Source organism: Ovis aries, chromosome 15, assembly GCF_016772045.2.
Source record: "Ovis aries strain OAR_USU_Benz2616 breed Rambouillet chromosome 15, ARS-UI_Ramb_v3.0, whole genome shotgun sequence".
Lineage (NCBI taxonomy): Eukaryota > Metazoa > Chordata > Mammalia > Artiodactyla > Bovidae > Ovis > Ovis aries.
Genome location: NC_056068.1, coordinates 74,266,990 through 74,293,268, shown reverse-complemented (window position 1 = coordinate 74,293,268; position 26,279 = coordinate 74,266,990). Strand labels below are relative to the sequence as shown.

General features: G+C 44.1%; 1 long non-coding RNA gene across 1 annotated transcript; it reads right to left on the bottom strand.

Moving 5' to 3' along the window:
* Positions 1 to 723: 723 nt before the first annotated feature.
* On the bottom strand, positions 724 to 26,279 carry LOC121816716 (uncharacterized). Its single transcript, XR_009596553.1, has 3 exons — positions 20,813 to 26,279; positions 15,982 to 16,063; positions 724 to 15,267 (listed from the first exon to the last, which is right to left on the bottom strand). It is a non-coding gene; the product is annotated as an uncharacterized LOC121816716 (long non-coding RNA).

The following is a 26,279-nucleotide window of genomic DNA, read 5'->3' as shown; positions in this document are numbered from 1 at the left end:
TTTACCACTAAGCCACCAGGGAAACCCCTGTCCTTTATGTAGGTGATCGCATTTCTTTCACACAAAATGTATCGCGTATCAACCTTTGTTGAGGGCCTGCCATGTGCTGGGCACTTTATATCATTTCGTCTCATAGTGTGAGGCAAGTATTGTGCTCATTTCACAGACGAGGAACGGGCAGCTCCAAGAGGGCTGCACCACGCCCAGGTTCACCCAGGAGTAGGCGGGGGACCAGTCCCACCAGGCCCTGCTGCTGCACCTTGCCTCCTCTCCTCTTCAGGGCTCAGCGCTGGGTGGCTGGATGTGCCCTAATGAAGTGAACATAATCTCTCTTCTTGTAGGCGGACCCTGGTAGAGCACAGAGAGACATTTCTTAAGTTTTATTCTGCTAAAGTGCACAGCTTTTTACTGGTTCTCGGTGGAGCTGGGCTTCCCTAGTGTCTCAGATGGTAAAGAATCCGCCTACAATGCAGAAGACCTGGGTTTGATCCCTGGGTGGGGAAAGGTTCCCTGGAAGAGGGAATGGCTACACACTCCAGTATTCTTGCCTGGAAAATTCCATGGACAGAGAAGCTTGGTGGGCTTACAGTCCATGGGATCTCAAAGACTTAGACACGACTGAGAGAGACTCACACACACACACACACACACACACACACACACACACACACACACAGGCGCGCGCGCGCACACACGGAGCTAGAAACGACGGAGACAACGTGGTGACATTCACCATCCTGACCACTAGAGGGCAGCAAGAGGCCATGTTGCTAAAGCCTCTTACAGCCTCTGGCGATAACCTCAATTTATTCACACGTTTATGGGAAACTTGGGGGAATACATTTCAACCTTTTATTCCAACATCCTCATTTTTCTGACAGAAGTAAATGGAATCCCACAGGAGTTAGGTTGTGACCTTGGGCATGTCACTGACATGCCCATTTCCCAGGGCAGTTGAAGGAATCATCGTTTCCTAGAGCTGCCATCACAAATTGCTATAAGCTGGGTGCCTTACGACAGAAAAGCATTCTGTCACCATTCTGAAGGCCAGAAGTCCAAAATCAAGGCATCAGCATGGCCGTGCTCCTTCCGAAGGCTCGAGGGGGAAAGTCCCTGTCTCTCCCAGCTCCTGGTGAGTCTGGGTTTTCCTTGGCCTGTGGCCGTCTCACTCCACTCTCTGCCCCCTGTCTTCTCGTGGGCTTCCTCACCTGTCTCTCTCTGGGTCTTCTATAAAGATTCTTGGCGTTGGGTATAGGGCCCACTTGGTTAATCAGAGACGATCCCGAGATCCTTAACTTCATTATGTCTGCAAAGGTCCTTTTTCTAAATCTGGTCCTATTCATGGGGTCCGGAGGTTAGGATGTGGGCGTGTGTTTGGAGGGGTCCTCCATTCACCCCACGACAATCAAACAACAAATGCATGTTATGTGCTCAACACAAAGCCGGGAACATTGTAGCCATGCCTATAGAGGCTGTGTCTGCAGTTAAACTGTGGAAACATGTCCAGCTCACAAACAGAAACCCAGCTATAGTCATGTCGGTCACCCTCTCCCTCAGGTCTCTAGGGCTGCCAGTCCGACTTGCCACGCTGCTTTTCCCAACTTGACCAAACTCGTTTCGGTTTTCAGATTCCCCCAATTCTCTGTCATAGACAGGTTTTTGGCAGAAACCACTATTTATCACAAAGTCTTCATTTTGCCTCACTAAGATCAGGCTTAAGGTGATCACTGATCAGAGTTTGAGGAGTGCAGGTTATAAAACAGCCCACATGCAGAATGGGGAGAAACAATCGGCAAAGCAGTCAGGATGTAGCGTCATCTTGTTTGGCTTCAGGCCAAAGCCAGCTTGGCCCCTTTAGGTAATGTCAGGCATCAGGTTGAAAGGTCAAGGTAGACTTTCACTGAAAAGAAAGGACACTGGTTTTACCCTCAGAGTCAGTTCCGTGGCTGAGCCAGGTCAGTTCAGTTCAGTTCGGTTCAGTCACCCAGTCGCGTCTGACTTTCTGTGACCCCCATGGACTGCAGCACGCCAGGCCTCCCTGTCCATCACCAACTCCGAGAGCTTGCTCAAACTCATGTCCACTGAGTCGGTGGTGCCATCCAACCATCTCATCCTCTGTTGTCCCCTTCTCCTCCCACCTTCAATCTTTCCCAGCATCAGGGTCTTTTCAAATGAGTCAGTTCTTCACATCAGGTGGCCAAAGTATTGGATCAGTCCTTCCAATGAATATTCAGGACTGATTTCCTTTAGGATGGACTGATTGGATCATCGGGTGTGTTCAAGTGTCAGGGGTTTGTCTGGTTGAAGGAAAAATGGAGAAAAAGAATGGTCCAGGGGCTGAGGAGGGCAGAGAGGTCTGTGGAGGTGGAAAGAGAAAGGATAGCTCTACTGGTTTCAACCCTGTTGGGCCGCATGACTGGAACCTCAGTGTTCTCAGCTTTCAAATGGGGTCATAGCAGGAAATACCCTTTAGGACTCAGTGATATGTGGATGTACAGGTGGCACTAAAGGGTGATGGTTGCTTTCCCCACCACTACCAGAACAAAGAGTAATGGGTGGCAAGGCACTTTTGGGGTGCTGGAAAGACCCAGGACAGTACGGGGACCTGAGCTCTGAGCTAGACTTGTGTCTGGGCTGGAAATGAAGCAGAAGGGAGGCCCCCACAGCACGTGGGATGCACAGCGGGGAGGCCTCTGTGCAAGCTGAGAGCCCATGAAGCACCTTCTGGAGGTGATATCAGAATCATAATGCTTTGTGTCTGTGGTGTGACCTTGCTTTTACCCCTGGAGACTGCCCCCGCCCCACCCCGCCCCCTCCAGTTACTAGTGGTTGAGGTCCTTACCAGAGGGCCGTTCAGGTAGCGATGATGTCAGTATAGTGTCATTGTCGCCAGGCTGATGGAGCACATTTACCCAGTGTCCCCAGCCCTGCATGAAAGAGCTCAGCAGAGCACAAAGTCCACACCCCCCCCTCCTTACCACACCAGCTTCTGGGAGCCTCACCCCCCCCAGAGGCCAACCTCAGCTGATCTGGGCTGCATTTTAGAAGCTGTTTGCTCACCTGGATGAAGGGAGACTCTTGTGTTAAGAGGCAAATATAATTTTAGAAAGTGTTTCTTGTGTTCCCTGGGCTCCCAATGACTGTGGTTGCTCTCTTTTCTAGAAAACTGCCCTTTTGCCCCAGTGTAATATTTTCTTTTAATGTTGAGAGGCGCAAATCACCCTCGTGACCACTCCCTTAGATCTGCGGCAGCGAACGTGCAGATCAGTAAACACAGACAATATCTTAAAGCAGCTGGGGAGACAGAAAATCATTGCACAGGAAAAGACAATTATACCCCCATTGGACCCCACTACAATCCCTAATGAAGTTAGAAGACAGTAGAATATAGTCTTTAAAGTGCTGAGAAAAACTATCAACCTGGAGTTGTGCAACCAGTGAAATGATCTTTTAACCACAATAACAAAACACAAAACAGAGCACTTGCTACTAACAGACCTCCCGCAAAGAGTACAGATAACTTTTACTTCTCTCTTTTCAATTAGAGTGACTTTTATTTATTTTTCGTGTAGAATTGCCCTGGCTAGAATTTCCACTACAATACTGAAAAACTGGTGAAAGCAGGCACCTTTCTTTGTACCTGATCTTAGGGGGAAAACATTCGGTCTTTCACTACTGATTATGATGTTAGCTGTGAGTTTTTCATAAATGCTCTTTATTAGGTTAAGAAGTTCTGTTGCTGGTTGTTGGGTATTTTGTTATGGAAGTTGTATCGTTGTTGTTCAGTCGCTCAGTTGTGTCCGACTCTTTGCAGCCCCATGAACTGCAGCGTGCCAAGTTCATGTCCCTCACTATCTCCCTGAGTTTGCTCAAACTCATGTCCATTGAGTCAGTGATGCCATCCAACCATCTCATCCTCTGTTGTTCCCCTCTCCTCTTGCCCTCAGTCTTTCCCAGTATCAGGGTCTTTTCCAATGAGTCAGCTGTTCCCATCAGGTGGCCAAAGTATTGGACCTTCAGCTTCAGCATCAGTCCTTACAATGAATATTCAGGGTTGATTTCCTTTAGGACTGACTGGTTTGATCTCCTTGCAGTCCAAGGGACTCTAAAAGTCTTCTCCAGCACCACAGTTTGAAAGCATCGGTTCTTCGGCCCTCAGTTTTCTTTCTGTATGGTCCAACTCTCACACTGTACATGGCTACTGGAAAAACCATAGCTTTGACTATACAGACCTTTGTCAGCAATGTGATGTCTCTGCTTTTTAATGCACTGTTTAGGGTTGTTATAGCTTTTCTTCCAAGGAGCAAATGTCTTTTAATTTCCTGGCTTCTGTCACTGCATTGATTTTGGAGCCAAAAAATATGAAATTTAACACTGTTTCCACTTTTCCTTTTTTCTCCATCTATTTGCCATGAAGTGATTGGACCGGATGCTGTGATCTTAGCTTTTGAATGTTGACTTTTATGTCAGATTTTTCACTCTCTTCTTTCACCTCCATCAAAAGACTCTTTAGGTCCTTTTTGCCTTCTGCCGTTAGAGTGGTATCATCTTCATATCTGGTTGTTGCTATTTATCCCAGGAACCTTGATTCCAGCTTGTGAGTCATCCAGCCCAGCATTTCGTATGATGAGTCAGCTGTACTCTGCATATAAGTTAAATAAGCAGGGTGACAATATACAGCCTTGACGTACTCCTTTCCCAATTCTAAATCAGTCTGTTGTTCCATGTCCAGTTTTGCTGCTTCTTGTCCTGCATACAGGTTTCTCAGGAGGCAGGTAATGTGGTCTGTTATTCCTGTCTCTTTAAGAATTTTCCACAGTTTGTTGTGATCCACACAGTCAAAGGCTTTAGTGTAGTCAATAAAGCAGAAGATGATGTTTTTTTGGAATTCCTTTGCTTTTTCTATAATCCAGCATATGCTGGCAATTTGATCTCTGTTTCCTCTTTTATAAATCCATCTTGTACATCTGGAAGTTCCTGGTTCACATACCGTTGAAGCCTAGCTTGAAAGATTTTCAGCATAATCTTGCTAGTATGTGAAATGAGTGCAATTGTACGGTAATTTGAATAGTCTTTGGCATTTTGTGTTTGATTTTATCAAATGCTTTTTGGCATTAAATCATCTTGGAATTGCTGGGATAAATCTCATTTGGTCATGGTATGTAGTCCTTTTAATATGCTGTTGGATTTGGTTTGCTATTTTGTTGAGAATTTTGCATCTCTATTCATAAGGGATATTGATCTGTAGTTTTTTATTTATTGTTTTTTATGCATTTGATTGCTTTGATATCAGGATAATATTGGCCTCATGTAATGAGTTAAAATGTTCCCTCATCTATTTTTGGGAAGATTTATACATCAAAAATGAAAAAAAATGCTGAAAGATATTAAAGGAAATATAAATAAATGGGAAAACAATATGCCTATGGATTGAAAGAATTAATATTATTAAGACAGAAATCATCCCAAGTGATCTACAGATTCACTGAAATTCCTTTCAAAAATCCTGGGTGCATTTTTGGCAGAAATGGAAAAACTTATCCTAAAATTCATATGGACTTGCAAGGGCCCCCAGTCATACTAAAAAAAAAAAAAAAAAAAGGAGCTGGAGGACTCATACTTCTTGATTTCAAAACTTACTGCAGAATTAAAATACTAAACGCAGTATGGTACTTACATAAGGATAGACATATCGATTAATGAGATAGAATTTGAAGTCTAGAAATAAAATAATACATATATGGTAAACTGATTTTCCACAAGAGTGCCAAGACTAATGGGAGAAAAAATGGCCTCTTCAGCACAGGTGTTCAAACAAAATCTGTATACAAATTTCATAGCTGTGTTACTCGAAATAGCAAATAGGTGGCAACCACCCAACTATCCTATGAATGACTAGAAATGTAGGCTATCCAAACAATGGAAATTGTTCACCTATAACATAGAATAACACTGAAAGCATTGTGCTAAGTGAAAGAAGCCAAACACAAAAGGTCCAACAATTGATTCCACTTATATGAAATATCCAGAATAAGAAAGTCTCTAGAGACAGAAAACAGATGAGTAGGTGCCAGACGCTGGGTTGCAGGGGTGGGAGCAATGGGGAGTCACTGCTTAATGGATGTGAGGTTTCCTTTCAGGGAAATAGAAATAAGTTCTAGAACCAAGTTGTGGTGAAGTTTGTACCACATTGTGGAAGTACTTAATGCCACCCAACTGTGTACTTTTTAAACGGTTAGAATGGTAAGTTCCATTATATTTACTTTACCACCAAAAGTTTTTCCCCAATAACTGAAACTAGTACTTCAAAGATTTTCCCCTTGTTATATGCAGAAGACTCTTGAGAGTCCCTTGGACTGCAAGGAGATCCAACCAGTCCATCCTAAAGGAAATCAGTCCTGAATATTCATTGGAAGGACTGATGCTGAAGCTGAAACTCCAATACTTTGGCCACCTGATGTGAAGAACTGACTCATTTGAAAAGATCCTGATGCTGGGAAAGATTGAAGGTCGGAGGAAAAGGAAATGATGGAGGATGAGATGGTTGGCTGGCAACAATGACTCAGTGGACATGAGTTTGAGCAAACTCTGGGAGTTGGTGATGGACAGGGAAGACTAGCGTGCTGCAGTCCTTGGGGTCGCAAGGAGTCGGACATGACTGAGCGACTGAACTGAACTGACTGATGTTGACACAACTGGTTCGCATCTTTTAGAGGAATGATATGGCTTTGAAACAAGAGCTTATTGGTTTCAAAACTATGACCAAGTTAAGTAAATTTGCTAACTCTTGTGTCAACTCGATATTATTAACATTGAATTCCAAGAAGTATTGCATACTCTAAATTTCTCACTGTCAACAAAGTGCTCTCCTGTTTCTTATGCAACCCTACCCATCCCTCCAGCTGTACAAAGTTTCAGAGAGAAGACATACAGGGTAAGCCTGTCTTGGGGTTGCGCCCACTGGATCCTCTCACTTTGACAAGCCCATGAGTGTTTTTAGTTTTCTTTCTTTTCTTTTTTTTTTTTGTCTTTTTCTCGGTGACTGCATTATGAAAAAGTATTTAAAGAATAAGACATTTCAGCAGGTGCAAATGAAAGAACCGTGACCCTGACAGGCAAGCCATTTGCTGAGTCTAAGAACTGGTAACCCTTTGGAGGGGTAATTTCTTCCTGGCCATTGAGGACTCAAGATACTAGAACATCAAGACTAGAGAAAAATAATAAAATAAAGCTAATAACAAAAGACATGAGTGGTCCCTGCCTGGCATGGTTGGGACAGAGAAGATGGCATCAGATCAGCCTGAGTGACTTAAAGCGGGGCCTGGCAGTTGGGGAGAAAGTTGGTGGTGGGTGATGACAGGCAAATGAAATCAGTCAGCTCCACGCAGGATTTGGTGAGAGGTTGAGACCCTCCTGAGGGAGGTTGAAGGATCAACTGAGAAGGTGGATGGGGGGCCCGGGCAGGGCTTAAGCTCTAGGGGCTGAGTATGCACCTGTGGTTCACTTTTGACAACAAAGTCAAGGTGTAGAGGTGAAGAATGTGGGGTCCAGAGGTAGAAGTGTGCTGGTGGAAGAGAGGCGCCAGTGAGTGAGGACATTGGCCGAGAACAAACGCTACGTGAAGGCCCCAGGAGAAAATGGAGGCTGAGGATGAAGAAGCTAGTGTTGGCAAAGGCAAACGCAGAGGAGCTGGGACATAGTGGGAGCAGCCCCATCAGGAGGCCCCCAGAGGGCAGCGGGACACTCTGCCACATGCCCCACAACAGTGATCTTGCCCCGGCCAGAAAGCTGCCCTCACAAAGGGGCTTGTCCCTGGGGCTGTGAGATGGATACACAGCTGTGTGGGCAGAATGGGGACAAGGAAGGCTTGTCAGGAGTCATATCCCTGACTTCTCAGGGCCCTTCTAGGCCTCATCCTAAGGCTCTCTTCCACATCCCCTTCTCTAGAGGTTCTCCTTCCGTGTCATCTTCTGGGAAGACTGGATCAGGAAAGAAGGTGGAGCGATGACCCACCTTTCCCTAAGACAGAGGGGCCCCCGGGGCCACCTTGGCTTCTTGCAGGCAAGCTGATGAAGCTGCAGGAGCAAAGGAGGCCCAGAGGAATGTTCCTTTCGATTAGACGTGGAGAGCCTTAGGAATTCGCATACAGGATAAGATGATCAGTGATCACGAGGTTGATAGTGAGGCCCTCAGGGACAGTGCTGAGTCATGTTCACTGGTGGTCTCTCCTGTGATGCAGACCGGAAGTCATCCCGGAGGGGTAAGCCTGAGACGTGTCCTCCAGAATCAACCGCAGCAGCTCACAGCGCCACCCAGTGGCGAGACGCACTGCCTAGCTCCACCCTCCTTCAGTCCCCTGCGTGGACAGCATGGATGGTCTCCAGATTCTTCTCCTGTGAGCCACCTCTCCCGGAACTTTGCCAGAAGGTCTGATAGGAGACTTTTCGAAGCTAAAGACTGCTCTCCACATCAGCCCTAACACAAAGGAAAGACTGCACCTAGAGATACTGAGAAGGAAAGTCAACTAATGCACAAGGTTCACTGATGATTGCTGCTGCTGCTGCTGCTAAGTCACTTCAGTCGTGTCCGACTCTGTGCGACCCCATAGACAGCAGCCCACCAGGCTCCTCTGTCCCTGGGATTCTCCAGGCAAGAACACTGGAGTGGGTTGCCATTTCCTTCTCCAATGCATGAAAGTGAAAAGTGAAAGTGAAGTCGCTCAGTCGTGTCTGACTCTTAGAGGCCCCATGGACTGTAGCCCACCAGGCTCCTCCATCCACGGGATTTTCCAGGCAAGAGTACTGGAGTGGGTTGCCATTGCCTTCTCCTCACTGATGCGTAGGGGCCTCTCTTCCAGACTCTCTCAAGAATCCAATCCACGGCTACTGAATTATCCTACTTGAGTTGTTGCAGAGGCTCCCTGCCACACTCAGCCTGCGAGCCATGGATAGGAGAGCCCTAGTCCCTCCTCTAATCTCTGCCCTGCCCAATCTGTTCCCTGGAAAGTAGGCTTTCCTTATCTGACCTGTACCTCCATTTTTCTTCAATATTAGATTCCTTTATAGAAAGCAGAGACACAGATGGAGGAACCCCCACCACACAGGAAGTAGAAGATAGAATCAATTCTCCAAGAAGCCAGGCTTGGGCTCGGCCATGGGACACTAGCCTGCTCAGAAGAGTCTTTCACCAGCCTCATGCAGCTGGGCCTTGAGAATGTACTGGAAAGCTGAGTTCTAGGCCTGCATCACAGAACTATTGTGCCATCACAAAGGGTTCTTGAGGGGGGAAGTTGACACAAAGAGGAGGTGAACCCATGGCTCCCACCCCTACCATCCAACCTAGCAGATCCCTCCTTTCTTCTCTGGATTGCTCTATTTTGAAAAGTCATCCTGATTTTCTGTGTAGTTCACATGAAACCAAGATGTCAACTCTGTCCACCATTTAGCCCACTCTGGATCAGATAAGATGGTTGATTTCATTGAGAGTGTCCCAGGTTGAGGGTCAGGAGTCCAGAATTGGCCACCCATGGACAGAAAATCTTGAGCAAATTATTCCATGCTCTTAGGCTCAGATCTCGTATCTGTGAAGAGGACTGAACTGGACCAGTTTCCTTTGGAACACCATATCCCAAGAAGACAGTGAAACTGACAGGAAAAATTTCCCAGGTCAAATAAGTAATTTTGACCGTAGCTCCCTCTGTGCAATTCAAATGCACATAATGGTGTTAAGAGGCCTAGCCTCTTCAATTTTCTTCAATTTGACATTTCCAAACTTATTGACCATAAAACATCCTCCATTTGTTTGTGTAAAATCAACTAAGATCTTAAAGTGTATAATTTGCAATGGATTAATTTGAGAAACCATGAATGAAATGATTGCTAAATTTGCTGTAAGCTTTAAACTCATCATACTTTTGAAAAAATAGTCCTAAGTTAGGAGATACTATCTCACTATAAAAATAAACTCATTATAAGGCAAGCGGGCAGGTGATAAACCAGAAAAAACATTGGTTCTGACCCCAGAGCAGAACCATCCAGTATGTTGAAGAGGAAACCCAAACTTGCTGGAGGAGGGCAGGAACCAGCCCACATGTCCCCAGTTCCTATCCTGGGACCCCAGCACACAGCAGTGTCCTTCTCAGACAGGAATCTGGACAAGGTAATGAGAGTGCGCTGCCTTTGTTTCTGCCCAGAGACCATCACTTTCTTTCATCTTCATAAGAACATTGGTATAGAAGGCCACTCCATTATTTTAAAGATTTCTACAGAGCTGATCTCAGTTGGGTGTGTTCCTAACTGGATTTCTTCTTCCAATTGAGAGAACTGTTTTACATTGACAGAAAATAAACCCCTTTTATTCCCTTTGCTGCTTAGCCTCCTGTGTTGTAGATCTGGTTCATTCCTTCAACCTCCACAATGTTATACCTGCCAGGCATTGCACCTGAGGACTCAACAGGAGCCACAGAGGCTAGTCCTGTGTTGGCTATTTTAGTCTGTGCTTGACTCTTTAGCTCTCTATTTACAACTCCTCAAATATAGTGAAAGTTCATTGGGGCAAAGCCTCGTTCTTTGGTCTCGAACAGTGCTGATAACAGTGACGTATGAAGACACGTGACAGTGCCCACGAAGTGACATATGAAGATCAGCAGTCGCATGTACTAGGCAGCTCCCTACATGACTGCTAGGCAAGTGGCAGAAAGAATGAATAAATGCCTGGACCCCAGCAGACAGTTGGTCCAGGCTATGAGATGAAATCAATGTCCTAAGAGCAAATCTTATTCTACACAAACTGGATTTTTGGCTATTTCTTATTTAATAATCCAAACACTCTAATAAGAAAATGGGGGCCTGAGAACCACTGGAAATGAACTCTTAGATGCCCAGGTCCCCTTGGGAGCATGATACATAGACTATCAGGGGTGGGACCCCTGCTCACTCTTCACTAATGATCCTGGGCACATTACTGCCCTTCTCTGTCCTTTTTCTTACTCTAAAATGGGGATATTAAAATTCTTTCACAGAGATTATGGTGAGAATGAAATGTAATGGCATATAAAAGAGTCAGCATGTTACATGTACAGAGCAAATTCTGCAATTTCAACTCTATGTGTATGGCAGGAAAAAAACTTCTTAAAGAAAGGCAAGGAAAGAAAAATACTTCCTAAATTAATAGAAAATAGAATGAAAAAATATAATTCCCCGACACAGAGAAAACAATTTAAAATTTTAGGTGGAAGAATAAGCATTTAATAATTGCCAAGAAAAAATTGGAAAGTAATCTCATTATTACTTTGAGAAGGAACTTGCCATAGGAAATACTAAAACTTCAAACTAAGGGCACTGCAATGAATATAAGTCTGATTTTGACACCAAAAGACACAAATGCACCATTGGTTCATAATAGAAAAGCCCAAAATAGATCCAAGTATATGTGAGAATGTAATGTGTAATAAAGGTGACATTTCAACTCAACATATTGCATAGCTTATTTACTAAATGGTGCCAGTATAATTCACAATCTACATGGATTGAATACAGTTAAATCCTTTCTATACATTTTCTATAATAATAAATTCCAGATGAATTAATAGCTTAATGTAACAGCTTAAACTTTAGAAAATTAAAATAAAATGTAGGTGTGGGAAATACTTAACTGGGTGAGGTATGACACCCAGAAGCCATAAAGAAAAAGAGGGACAGGTTTAATTTTATTAGTGTTCGAATTTTCTCCATAAAAATGATGCTACTTGGGGAAGGAGAGGGTGAGGTGATATGAGAGAATAACATTGAAACATATACGTTACCATATGTAAAACAGATAATGGGAGTTCTATGTATGATGCAGGGAACCCAAAGCCAGTGTGTTAGAAAAAATGATGCTACTAACAAAGTTGAAAGATGAATACTATGCTGCTGCTGCTGCTGCTAAGTCGCTTCAGTCGTGTCCAACTCTGTGTGACCCCATAGATGGCAGCCCACTAGGCTCCTCCGTCCCTGGGATTCTCCAGGCAAGAACACTGGAGTGGGTTGCCATTGCCTTCTCCGGAGGATGTATTTCTAAATAAAATGGTACTTTAAAAGATCTCCTACATATTGGACAAACAGCCCTATTGGTGAGTAGGTGAAGAAGAGATTTTCATTTTCAGAAATATTTTGGAACAAGTATTTAGAGGAACCCTTCTCAATACTCAAAGACCTAAAAATGTATGAGAATATAAGTAAAATACTTTTAAAATCATGACTGAGCTGGCAGTGAAGTCAGGGAGGCAATGAGAGGGCAGAAACAATAAGAAAATGCTAACCAGAGAGTAAGTGCTGGAGTCAGTATTTACTTACTGCTAAGCCACTTCAGTTATGTCCGACTCTGTGCAACCCCATAGACGGCAGCCCACCAGGCTTCCCTGTCCCTGGGATTCTCCAGGCAAGAACACTGGCATGGGTTGCCATTTCCTTCTCCAATGCATGAAAGTGAAAAGCGAAAGTGAAGTCGCTCAGTCTTAGAGACCCCATGGACTGCAGCCTACCAGGCTCCTCCGTCCATGGGATTTTCCAGGCAAGAGTACTGGAGTGGGGTGCCATTGCCTTCTCCAAGTATTTACTTAAAGACTTCCTAAGAATGAATAGAACTGTTGGGGGAGTTAGTAATTTCCTGGGTTCTGTCTCATCACAACAAAAATTTGAAGCAATGGATGGACCAGTATTACAGCCCCACGTAATTTCCTCGTAATTTCCTCAGACAGACCAGTGTTACAGCTCAATTTTATTTAGAAAGAAAGGAAAATACATCCTTGAGGCGTGAGGGCTGGCCTCTGGCCCAGTTTTGGCCCCTCTTTTTAAGTTCTTTTCTTCTCCCCCGAGCCTGCCCTATGTAAATTGGGCTAGCCAGGGATGTTGTTTTACCCAAGGTCCTCACTCCTGTCCTCCGACTCTTCCTTTGTTCTATTTTCTCGGGCTTTCCCCTTCTGTGTGGTTTAGCCACTGCCATTCTGGACTCCTTTTTTCTTATTCTAACTGCCTAACAGAACTATGCTATGATCCCACAATCCCACGTCTGGGTATGAATCCACAAGAAGTAAAGTCAGGATTTTAAGAGATGCCTGCACTTCGTGTTCATTGCAGCATTGTTCACCACTGCCAAGTCTTGGAGGCAACCTAAGGTCCATCAACACACAAAGGGGTAAAGAGAATGTGGTACCCACATACAATGGAATGCTATTCAGCCTTTAAAAAGTGGGAAATCCTGCCACTTATGACAACATGAATGAACCTGGAGGGCATTATGTTAAGTGAAATAAGACACAGAAGGACAAAACCTTTTAAGATGTTACTTACATGGAGAATCTAAAATGGTCAAACTTATAGAAGCAAACACTATCACGGAGGTTGCCAGGGGCTGGGAGTGGACTGGGGTATTAGTCAAAGGGTATAAAGTTTCAGTTATACACAGTGAATAAGCCCTAGAAATCTATACACTGTATAATGTCTATAGTTAGCAATGTTGTGGTTGTTGTTGTTGTTTAATCCCTAAGTCATATGCAATTCTTTGCGATCCCATGGACTGTAGCCCACCAGGCTCCTCTGTCCATGGGATTTCCCAGGCAAGAATATTGGAGTCGTTTGCCATTTCCTTCTCCAGGGGATCTTCCCAAGCCAGGAATCGAACCCACGTTTCCTGCATTGGCAGGCGGATTCTTTACCACTGAGCCACCAGGGAAGCCCAATAGTTAACAATATTGTACTGTATATTTAAAAGTTTGGTATATCTAATGTTGTGTTCTTATCACAAAGATTTAATAATATAGAGGGTAGAAGGAAACATTCAACAATGATGGTTATCTTTATGGCATAGACTGTGATGATGGTTTCTCAGATGTATACTTATTTCCAAACTAATCAAGTTGTATATATTAAATTTGTATAGCTATGTAAATGTCAACACTACCTCATTCAATGAAGTGATTTAAAAATAAAATTAAAAATAATTTTGTAGAAGACATATTTTTATTCCTGATAGCTAAAGCCTGAGTTTTAACAGCCCAGGAGGTGCCAAGGGCAGGATACAGAACCTGAGACCTAAGCAGTAGGGAAGTCACATTAGAGACCCCCATGTGAAGTCAAATGCTGCAGAAAGTATGTGAATTAGAACCCACCTTAAACACAGAAAGTTTAATGAAAAGAATGGAAAATGCCACAGTATGCAAATTTGAACCAGATAAAAACCCATATGACTATAAACCTCAAACTCTATATGTCAAAGAAAGCATAAAACAAGCATTTCCAGATAGAGGGAGCTTACGTAAGGATGGAGGGGTAAATACATGAGGATGGTATTACAGCCTTCAATCTCTGTGTCCCCAATACCTTAACTTTAAAATGTAGAAAATACAATTGATAGAAGTTTAAAAATGACTGGGGACTTGCCTGGTGGCACAGTAGATAAGAATCCACCATGCCAATGCGGAGTGGATCCCTGGCCTGGGAAGATTCCACGTGCTGCAGAACAACTAAGTCCGTGCACAGAAACCACTGAGCCTTGTGCCACGACTACCACAATGAGGAGTCCACGCATGCAACAAAGAGGAGCCCGCACTCAGCCCAACTAGAGAAAGCCCACTCACAGCAAAAACCCAGCAGAATCAAAAAACAAAGATAAGCTTAAAAAGCTATAGTTCTTTAACATAATTCTCATTGTAAGCATACATACAAAAATATAGCATTTACTTGAAATAATAAAAACAATATTTCTTTAACTTATTTGAAATAGTAAATCAAATACAGCAATATATAAAGGCAACACTTAGACAAGAGATATTCATTCCAGGTATGCGAGATTGCTTTAACATCTCAAAACTGATCAATGTAATTTGTCATATTGATAGATCAATGGTGAAAAGTTAATATGACCTCCTTGATAGATACATGAAAAATCATTAAATTAACATTCATACTCAATCACAATAAAAAATAAAACTCTTAGCAACCTAGGCATAGAAAGGAATTTCTCAATTTGATAGAAGGTAACTACAAAAAAAATAAATCTACAGAGAACATTATACTTAATGATGGATGTTGGAAGATGGATTGAAGGAAAAATGTTCAGCCAACTGAGAAGACATCTTGAAACAGCAAAAGGAGGCAGGCAGCTCCATAGAGGCAACAGATCAGTTTATTATAGGGTAACTTACATAGCGGAATCTGGATTGGACAGGCAGCAGTTCACCGGCACACCATACTGTCAAAGGGCTGCTGGGGCAGTTTTATAGTTAACCTAGGGTATAAGTGTTGTTTTTGTTGTTTTTCAGTGACTAAGTCATGTCTGACTCTTTGTGACTTCATGGACTACAGCACACCAAGGTTCTCTGTCCTCCTCCAATATCACCTGGCATTTGTTCAAACTCATATCCTCTGAGTTGGTGATGCTATCTAATTATCTCATCCTCTGTCACCCCCTTCTCTTCCTGCCCTCAGTCATTCCCAGCATCAGGGTCTTTCCAATGAATCGGCTCTTTTCATCAAGTGGCCAAAGTATTGGAGCTTTAGCTTTTGCACTGGTAGGTGCTTGGAAACAGAGCATTCATTCCTAAGTCAAGGTTTACAAATGGGTAACTAGTCTCCTGGGTGCTGACAATACATCAGGGAAGGTTTTCATCCTTGGGGACTAACAGAGCATAGAAGCCATCTAGTCCTAGTGATTATTAAAGAATATCTATTAACTACAGAGCTGTTGACAGCAGAGAAGTGATTTACTGCACAATACGGCCCCGGGTAGGGTCAGCAGAAAGCCAGGAGAAACCAAGGACCCAAGATGGGGTCAGTTATGCACCCATCCAAAGACCCCCAAATTCCTTCCTGGGTAGGTGTGCATGTTCACCAAGAGACATGTACATATTACCAACAATACTATTAACGGCAGGAAAATACCAGAAACTACCCAAATGCCCACCATTTAAATGGGTAAATAATTTGTGGAGCATTCACTCACTGTGGAATATCACGCAGCCAAAAGAGTAAATGAGTTCTTGCTAGCTGCAGTAGCTCGGATGAAGTTCACAGCATGATGACCACTGAAACAAGTCAGATAAGAACCGGGGGAGTTAGGAAAACAGCTCTAGATTCCGGGAGACTAGAGAGACATAGGCAAACAAAATGGGTAAATTTGACTGAATTTCAGATTTTTTAAAAGTTATGAGGATAATTGGAGAAGTTTGTATATGGACTGAATGTTGGATGAAGTTATTGATATACTCCTGATGTTCTTAAGTGTGGTAATAGTGATGAGGCTGAATAGGAAGATTCTTGGGAGATGCACGCTTAAGTGTTTAGGGTTGAATACAGGCTACAGTTCATGGGGTGGCCGAGACAGACATGACTGAGTGACTGACTTTTTTTCACTTCACCATGATGTTTACAGCTCACTCTTAGTTGGTTTGGTAAAAGGGAAGTGTGTGTATGTGTGTGCACGTGTGTTTGTGTGTGAATTTGAGGGCATGTCCAATTTCAGTAGATACTTCCAGTTTTCCGTAGTAGTCCTACCAATTTATTCTCCCACTAGCAATATAGAAATGTTCTTTTTACTCTGGTAGATATTTATTGTCTATCTTTTAAACTTTGGCCATTCTGATAAGTGCATTATAGTTTCTTATTGTGTTTTATTTTGCATTTCCTGATAACAGAGTTAAACACTTTTTCACTGTCTTTGGATAACTTTGGGGAAAATTGACATAGTTGCAATATTTACATCTTTAATTCATTTCAATAATTTTTCAATTGGTTTTCAGTGAAAATATCTAACACACATTTTATGCAATTAGTAAAGGAAAAGTGGTTGTGTGTGTGTGTGTGTGTGTGTGTGTGCACATGAGCATGTGTGGTATCTATACAGAGAGATGGAGCCAGTTTGACAAAACAACTGGTGGATCTAGGTGAGAAGCTCCACGGGTACTTACTGGATTGTTATTTTAACTTTTCTAGGTTCTTGACTTTTTTTCGAAAGACAATAAAAGGAAAAATGAATGGAATGCCTACCAATTATAGACAATGTGTAAAACAGAACATAAAGAAAGAAAAAAACAATAAAAAATCCAAATAGACTTTTAACCTGAAAATAAATTGCATCAGTAGCGCAGAAAATCTGCTATTCCTGTCTTAAATATTGAATTGAAGGCTCTAGTCACACAGTAATAAAAGAAAAAAGAAATGAAGTAAAGATTGAACAGGAAGAAACAAAATTATCTACATAGAAAACCCAAGAGACTCTACAGACAAATTATTAGAACTAAGAGAGTTTGCCCATGATTACTGCATATAAGATCAATCAGCAAAAATAAAATGTATTCTACATCCTAGCACCACAGAGCTAGAAAAAGTAATTTAAAAAAGATTCCATTTATACCAGCAACAAAAATAAGTAAGCAAAAATAAATTTAGCCAAAAGATTTACTAGTTGCTTTATGTAGCAATCAGTGAAACTTTACTAAAAATCCATTAAAGAAGGATATGGCAAAGGAGAGATAAGCTTTGTTTGGAGATGGTAAGATTCAGCATCATAAATATGTCAGTTTCTTCCAAATTAATTTCTAAATTCAATTCAATTCCAGTCAAAGTCTCCAAAAGGTTTTTCACTGCACTTGACAAATGGATTCTAAAAATGCATATGGGAGAGCAAGAATAATCAAGACAATTCTGAAGTTAGTGACCTTTGTCCTGACAGGTGTTAAGAGTGATTCTGCAACCCCATGGACTATACAGTCCATGGAATTCTCCAGACCAGAATACTGGAGTGGGTAGCCTTTCCCTTCTCCAGGGGATCTTCCCAACCCAGGGATTGAACTCAGGTCTCCCATATTGCAGGCGGATTCATTACCAGCTGAGCCACAAGGGAAACAATACTTAATATACAGTCAGTGTAATTAAGATAGTGTGATGCTGGTGCAGGATAGAAACGTGAACCAGTGGAACAGAAGACTGAACCCAGAAACAAATATGGACACTTTATATTCCTGCATGAATAGGGAGACTTTATACTTGGCAGAGGTTGCATTGTCAATCAATTCGAAAAGGATGGTCTAGTCAATTAATAGATTATTTTAATGGAAAAAAGAAAATTTGATTCCACTTCCGATCAAGCACACAAGTAAAGCCTGGTGAACAAATGACTTAAATATGAGGGAAAAACTTCAAGAATAAAATATTTATAGGTATATATAGATCTAACACCCCAAAAAGATGTCCTTTTCATTATAGGGGACTGGAATGCAAAAGTAGGAAGTCAAGAAACACCTGGGGTAACAGGCAAATTTGGTCTTGGGATACGGAATGAAGCAGGGCAAAGGCTAATAGAGTTTTGCCAAGAGAATGCACTGGTCATCGCAAACACCCTCTTCCAACAACACGAGGGAAGACGCTACACATGGACATCACCAGATGGTCAACACTGAAATCAGATTGATTATATTCTTTGCTGCCAAAGATGGAGAAGCTCTATACAGTCAGCCAAAACAAGACCAGGAGCTGACTGTGGCTCAGAGCATGAACTCCATATTGCCAAATTCAGATTTAAATTGAAGAAAGCAGGGAAAACCACTAGACTATTCAGGTATGACCTAAATCAAGTTCCTTATGATTATACAGTGGAAGTGAGAAATAGATTTAAGGGACTAGATCTGATAGATAGATTGCCTGATGAACTATGGAATGAGGTTCGTGACATTGTACAGGAGACAGGGATCAAGACCATCTCCATGGAAAAGAAATGCAAAAAAGCAAAATGGCTGTCTAGGGAGGCCTTACAAATAGCTGTGAAAAGAAGAGAAGCGAAAAGCAAAGGAGAAAAGGAAAGATATAAGCATCTGAATGCAGAGTTCCAAAGAATAGCAAGGAGAGATAAGAAAGCCTTCCTCAGTGATCAATGCAAAGAAATAGAGGAAAACAACAGAATGGCAAAGACTAAAGATGTCTTCAAGAAAATTAGAGACACCAAGGGAATATTTCATGCAAAGATGGGCTCAATAAAGGACAGAAATGGTCTGGACCTAACAGAAGCAGAAGATATTAAGAAGAGGTGGCAAGAATACACAGAACTGTATTTGTGAAGAAAAAGATCTTCATGACCAAGATAATCACGATGGTGTGATCACTCACCTAGAGCCAGACATCCTGGAATGTGAAGTCAAGTGGGCCTTAGAAAGCATCACTATGAACAAAGCTAGTGGAGGTGATGGAATTTCAGTTGAGCTATTTCAAACCCTGAAAGATGATGCTGTGAAAGTGCTGCACTCAGTATGCCAGCAAATTTGGAAGACTCAGCAGTGGCCACAGGACTGGACAAGGTCAGTTTTCATTCCAGTCCCATGGAAAGGCAATGCCAAAGAGTGCTCCAACTACCGCACAATTGCACTCATCTCACACGCTAGTAAAGTAATGCTCAAAATTCTCCAAGCCAGGCTTCAGCAGTACATGAATTGTGAACTTGCAGATGTTCAAGCTGGTTTTAGAAAAGGCAGAGGAACCAGAGATCAAATTGCCAACATCCACTGGATCATGGAAAAAGGAAGAGAGTTCCAGAAAAACATCTATTTCTGCTTTATGACTATGCCAAAACCTTTGACTGTGTGGATCACAATAAACTGTGGAAAATCCTGAAAGAGATGGGACTACCAGACCACCTGACGTGCCTCTTGAGAAGCCTATATGCAGGTCAGGAAGCAACAGTTAGAACGACATGGAACAACAGACTGGTTCCAAGTAGGAAAAGGAGTGCATCAAGGCTGTATATTGTCACCTTTCTTATTTAACTTCTATACAGAGTACATCATGAGAAATGTTGGGCTGGAAGAAGCACAAGCTGGAATCAAGATTGCTGGGAGAAATATCAACAACCTCAGATATGCAGATGACACCACCCTTATGGCAGAAAGTGAAGAAGAACTAAAAAGCCTCTTGATGAAAGTAAAAGAGGAGAGTGAAAAAGTTGGTTTAAAGCTCAACATTCAGAAAACGAAGATCATGGCATCTGGTCCCATCACTTCATGGCAAATAGATGGGGAAAAAGTGGAAACAATGTGAGACTTTATTTTTTTAGGCTCCAAAATCATTGCAGATGGTGATTGCAGCCATGAAATTAAAAGATGTTTACTCCTTGGAAGGAAAGTTATGACCAACCTACACAGCATATTGAAAAGCAGAGACATTATTTTGCCAACAAAGGTCCGTCTAGTCAAGGCTATGGTTTTCCCAGTGGTCATGTATGGATATGAAAATTGGACTGTGAAGAAGGCTGAGCATCAAAGAATTGATGCTTTTGAACTGTGGTGTTGGAGAAGACTCTTGAGAGTCCCTTGGACTGCAAGGAGATCCAACCAGTCCATTCTGAAGGAGATCAGCCCTGGGTGTTCTTTGGAAGGAGTGATGATAAAGCTGAAACTCCAATACTTTGGCCACCTGATGCGAAGAGTTGACTCACTGGAAAAGACTCTGATGCTAGGAGGGATTGAGGGCAGGAGGACAAGGGGACGACAGAGGATGAGATGGCTGGATGGCATCACCAACTCGATAGACATGAGTTTGGGTGAAGTCCAGGAGTTGGTGATGAACAGGGAAGCCTGGTGTGCTGCAATTCATGGGGTCGCAAAGAGTCAGACGTGACTGAGTGACTGAACTGAACTGAATTGATAGATCATATATTTTAAAATACATAGAAATATACTAATGTATTCATTACTTCAGATAGGGAAGCCCTTCTTAAAAAATTCACAAAAAGTACAAGCCATGAAAGAAAAAATTGGACCTTCTTAACATTAAAAATGTTTGCCTACCAGAAGTCACCACCAACAAAGTAGAAAGATGATCACTCATTGGGAGAGGGAACGTGTTACCCAGATGACTGACGGAGAATGAGGGCTGGTGACACGCGAGTGACTCCTGTGAAGCTGTAACAGAAAGACAAACAGTGCAACGGTCAGATGGGCGGAATCCGTGAAGAGACATTTCTCAGATGAAGTATGAAAGGCCCTGCTAGAAAGATGATCATCTCACTGGTCATTCAGTTCAGTTCAGTTCAGTTGCTCAGTCGTGTCCGACTCTTTGTGACCCCATGAATCGCAGCACGCCAGGCCTCCCTGTCCATCACCAACTCCTGGAGTTCACTCAGACTCACGTCCATCGAGTCAGTGATGCCATCTCATCCTCTGTCGTCCCCTTCTCCTCCTGCCCCCAATCCCTCCCAACATCAGAGTCTTTTCCAATGAGTCAACTCTTCGCATCAGGTGGCCAAAGTATTGGAGTTTCAGCTTTATCATCACTCCTTCCAAAGAACACCCAGGGCTGATCTCCTTCAGAATGGACTGGTTGGATCTCCTTGCAGTCCAAGGGACTCTCAAGAGTCTTCTCCAACACCACAGTTCAAAAGCATCAATTCTTTGACGCTCAGCCTTCTTCACAGTCCAATTTTCATATCCATACATGACCACTGGGAAAACCATAGCCTTGACTAGACGGACCTTTGTTGGCAAAATAATGTCTCTGCTTTTCAATATGCTGTGTAGGTTGGTCATAACTTTCCTTCCAAGGAGTAAACATCTTTTAATTTCATGGCTGCAGTCACTGGGAAATACAAATTAAACTGCATTATGGGTTTCCATTTTCCTTCCATTATTAATAAAAGTGAAGAGTCAGATAACACTCTGTGATGGCAAAGGTGAAGAATCATGGAAAATCTCATTTGTGGCCACAGGTACAACCTACCAGCCAGGGTTTCGCAATAACAAGGAGTGCAAATCTTACAACATTACTGTCCACCCAAGTTAGAGAAACTCTTGTGCAGAAAGAAGACAGACAAGAACGCTCAAGTCAGCATTATTTGTTAGAGCAAAAACTGGAAACAACTTCACTCCTTGTCAGTGAAAGAAGAAAGAACTATGGTACATTGGAAAAAATAACATATTTCACAGCAATAAAAATAAACGAGCCAAGGCTATAAATACAGCATGGATAAATCTCACAAACATAAAATTGGGAAGAAGCCAGAGTTCGTAAAAATACATACAATGCAATAATATTTATATAGAGTCTTAAAATTTGAAAAACACTATAAATGGTTTATGGATACTCACATATGTAGAGAAAATACGATAACACACGTGAAAATAATAACCACCGAATTCCAGACTTTCCAGATTTCCTTTAGAGAGGAAATAAGGATTGGAGAGAGCAGAGGGCTTTATTTGTGTCAGAAATGGTTTCTCTTTTATCCAGGGGGTGGGAACATAGATGTATGTAATACGCTCCTCTGTGCCATTTTTTGCCATGGCAAAATATTTCATAATAAAAAAATGAAGAACAAAAACCACAAAATCTGATTGAAAAACGAGCAAAGCAACTTGTAAATGTCAGAGACTGGGCCCACCATGAAGGCGCAGGATGGCGGGTTCCACCTCGGGCAGGATGGAGGATCCAGCAAGGAGAGTGAAGCGCACACTCTTCATCCGGCTTTGGTGTCTGATGCACAGGACGGTGGCCGGTACGAGCCCTGGGACGGCAGGAGAGACTTACGTCACATCACAAAGGTCAGACACCTGCCGGAAGTCACGAATTGTTTGAAGTCCTTTCTAGGCCCATTCCAGCTATAGGGAATCTCACCAGTCACTGTTTGAATTATGACATTATTGACTACTCACTATGTGACAAGGAAAGTGGAGAAACAATAGAAAGTGAAATGGACACGGTTCCTGCCTACAGGATGACAGGCTAGAGGCTGAGATGGGCCTTAATCTAATGGTCACAGAGATAAATCTGTGCTTCTAGACTGTGATAAGTGCTATGATGGAAAAATCACAGTGTGTTATGAGAAAGCCCACCAGGTGGCCCACATATAGGTTGGGGGATCAGGAAATTTAGCTGAGGAGGGGTACTGGAGCTGAGATGTGAAGGTTGAGAAGGCATTCACCCAACAAAGATCAGGGTAAAGGATTTGAGGCAGAGGGCTCCAAGGCAGGAGGAAGCACCTGGAGATAGATGCTAGGGGAAGAGAAGGAGGCCTGGAGTGCAGGGAATAGAGCCAGAGGAAGCCGGAGAGGAGACAGCAAGACCAGGCAAGGTCTTCTAGGACATGTAAAGGTCTTCAGCCTAAAAGCAATAAAAAGACATCAAATCATTCTCACATAATCAGATCTGCATCTTGAGAAGTTCACTCTGTTGACAATACCAAGTGCCAGCCAGAACGCTGAGCATCCAGAACCTTCCTCCACTGATGGTGGGAATGAAAAATGGTACAGCCACTCTGGAAAACAGTTTGGCAGTTTCTTATACAGTTCAACATGCACTTGCCATGTGACCCGAGAGAAATGAAAGCTTATGTTCACACAAAAACCCGTGCAGGAATGTTTTAGACATCATAGCTTACTGCTGGAAACAACCCAGATTTTCTTTAACAGGGGAGCGGATGAACAATCACACAATCTGTGGTACACATGTCCAATAAATAAAATCAAAGGAACAAACCGCTGCTGTACACGACAACATGGGTACATCTCAAATACATTTTGTGAAGAGAAAGAAGCCAGACACAGAGGGCTCCATTCTGTATGATTCCACTCATATGACATCCTGGGAAAGGCAGAAGTATAAAAGGATGGAAAATAGACCAGTGGTTGCCACATATTGGGGTGGAGGGGGGTGAGTTTGTTGATTACAAAGGGGCACAGGGCAAGGAACATTTTGGGGTGATGGAGATGTTCTCTATCTTGATTGTGAGAAGGTCCACACAATTGTGTGCCTTTATCAAAACGTATAGAGCTACACACCAAAAATGGGGATTTACTCCATGTAAATTATGTTTCCATAAGAAGAAAAGAAGGAGGGAGGGAAGGAAGGAAAGGAGGGAAAAACCCACTCACCTGCCCACGGGGAAGTGATAAGAGAGACTCTGCTCCCCTACCCCACAGCACACAGAATGCTGGATGCCCACTTCCGCGGGAGGCAGAGCTGAACTGGAGAGCGAGAGAGGAAAAAGTGCCAGGTGTCAGAGTCAAAGGAGGCTCCAGAAGCCTGGGCGGGCAGCCAGAGCTGAGGTTAGGGTCCCCTAGGAGACCTACGGCCACCCAGCTCTTCTCACTGCCTGCTCCTGGTCCTTCAGGAGCTCTTGGTGCTGTTTAAGGCCACTGGAGAGGCAGAGATTTAGAATGGTCCTAGCACTCTGGAATCTGTGCTTGGGGAAGGAGTGTATGTGAAGAAAGCCTGCCCAGGCAGCTCACTATCCTGTTGGGAGAAAACCATACCAACTCCTTGATGAGATGGTATGAGGTTCCCTCCACGAGCATCACATCCAGCTAACAGACAGTCATGGATCCATCTCCAGGAGTCACAAATGCAGCTTAAAAGTTTGTGTGCGCGACACGCTTCTTTTCCACGAGGAGAGGGGGATGTGCCCTGAGACGAACACTGCCCCTGTCTGTATCTGTTTAATCACCCATCTGCTCACCTCAGCCTCAGGAAAAGCTCGCCCACTGGCCAGCACAAGGGGTGGCGAGCCAGAGAAAGAGTTCGCTCTGTCACTTTGCCTTCAGAGCATAAGGTCCCTACAGGACCCCCACAGGCATCACCCCGAGTGGCCGTGGGAATGAAACTGAAAGGCTGGGGCTTTACAGAGCAGGGTCCACGCAGAGAGTGGCAGGAGCTCTGCAGCTGACCCACAGCTTCAGGGCAAGCTCACACCTTTGCTCCACGGTTGGGGTGGAGGCCCAGAGCTGTGCGGGGAGGCAGTCCTGTATCCAAGGGCAGATCTGCTTCTGCGGAGCGGGAGACCCGGTCCAAGCTCACGGCTCCTTGGGACCGGGTGTACGCCCGCTGCAGAGACAGACTAACCTCTGAGGACGTCTCCAGACTCACAGCTGTGAGAGCTCCCAGGTTTTACACGGTGGAGAGCGCTCTAGTCATTTATGCACAGGCCCCCTCCCCGTGCCCCGCACTGCCTGGGCAGTCTCGGGAGTGACAGGGAGGACGACCCTCCCACAGAGCGTGAGACGTGATGTCCAGAGAGCAGCTGAGAGGGGCTTACCGCATGTCTAGGCCAACTCTTCCTCCAGAAGAAATTCCCCTCATAGCTCCTTCCAGAGGCACTTAGAGCACTTGCCTAGGGCTTGAGTTCCCCTCTTGTCTGGTACGGGCGTGAAAACTTTCCTCTGAGCTCAGATTGGCGCCACTCAGCATGTTTCTCCTGAAGAGAGGGACCCTCACCCGTGCCTCCCCTCAGACTCTGTGACTGGCGCAAGGGGTGGGCGCACCACCCAACCTAGGCCAGCCAGGCACCGTCCCTAGGGTTTTACACGTGGCTGTTGAAAAGAGAAGACCATTCTTTCCTGTTAAATCACAGCTTCGGGATTGGCCTCCAGACCTGTTGGAGGGGTTTGAAGGAATGGGAGGTCAGGACAAAATGTGGAGACCCTGGATCTGCAGACAGGATAACCCAGCCTCTGCCATTCCCTGAGTTGGGTGGCTGAGTTAATGGTCTTCCTGTTTAGCTTCAACTAGAGTAAGATGAGTGTTGTGTCCCTTGTCTCTCAAAATGACAGAGGACTCACTGCCCACAAGGTTGACTGTCCTCTTGGGCGGTGCTCAGATGTGGGAATTTCTCCGCCGGCTGGAAGGAGCCAGACCCAGCCTCCCCCATCACTTCTCCCAGTCTCTGGAGGGAATTGGACCAAATGCACTCACTCTCAGGAGAGTCTTCCAATGGCGGCCATAGAAGCTGCAGAGTCCAGGTGTGTGTACGGTGGGGATACAACCCCTGGTCCGGTCCTGCAGCTGGAGGCAGGGGCCCCGAGACAGAAGGTGAAGGTGTGGGCCAGGCTTCTGAGACCTTTCAGGCCAGTAGACCTTCCTAACGTGAAGCCCACAGTGCAGTCTGAGCAGGGCCTCATCGAGGCTGAGGCTTCACCGGGGGTGGTGGCTTCCGCTGGCCCCTGGCCCTGAGACAAGCCCACCTGAGTTCTGTGTAGTGAACACAGAGGGCTGAGGTTACAGGTTCAGGGTCAGACACAGCAGTCCCTTGAGACCTCTGCTCCCAGCACAGAGCCCTGCCTGTCCTGAAGGGCAAGGCTGGCAAAACCAGGACTGTCAACTCTGCATCTGGGGAGCAAGTCAAAGGAGCCAGCAGGGCGGAGCAGAAAGGTGGGAAATGCTGTCAGCAGGCCCTTGCAGGATGTTGGTGAACCAGCTCCTCAGACGTTGGGAGCAGGGCCTGCTGATGAAGGGGTGTTTACAGGCTGTAGCAAACAGTTATTTTAT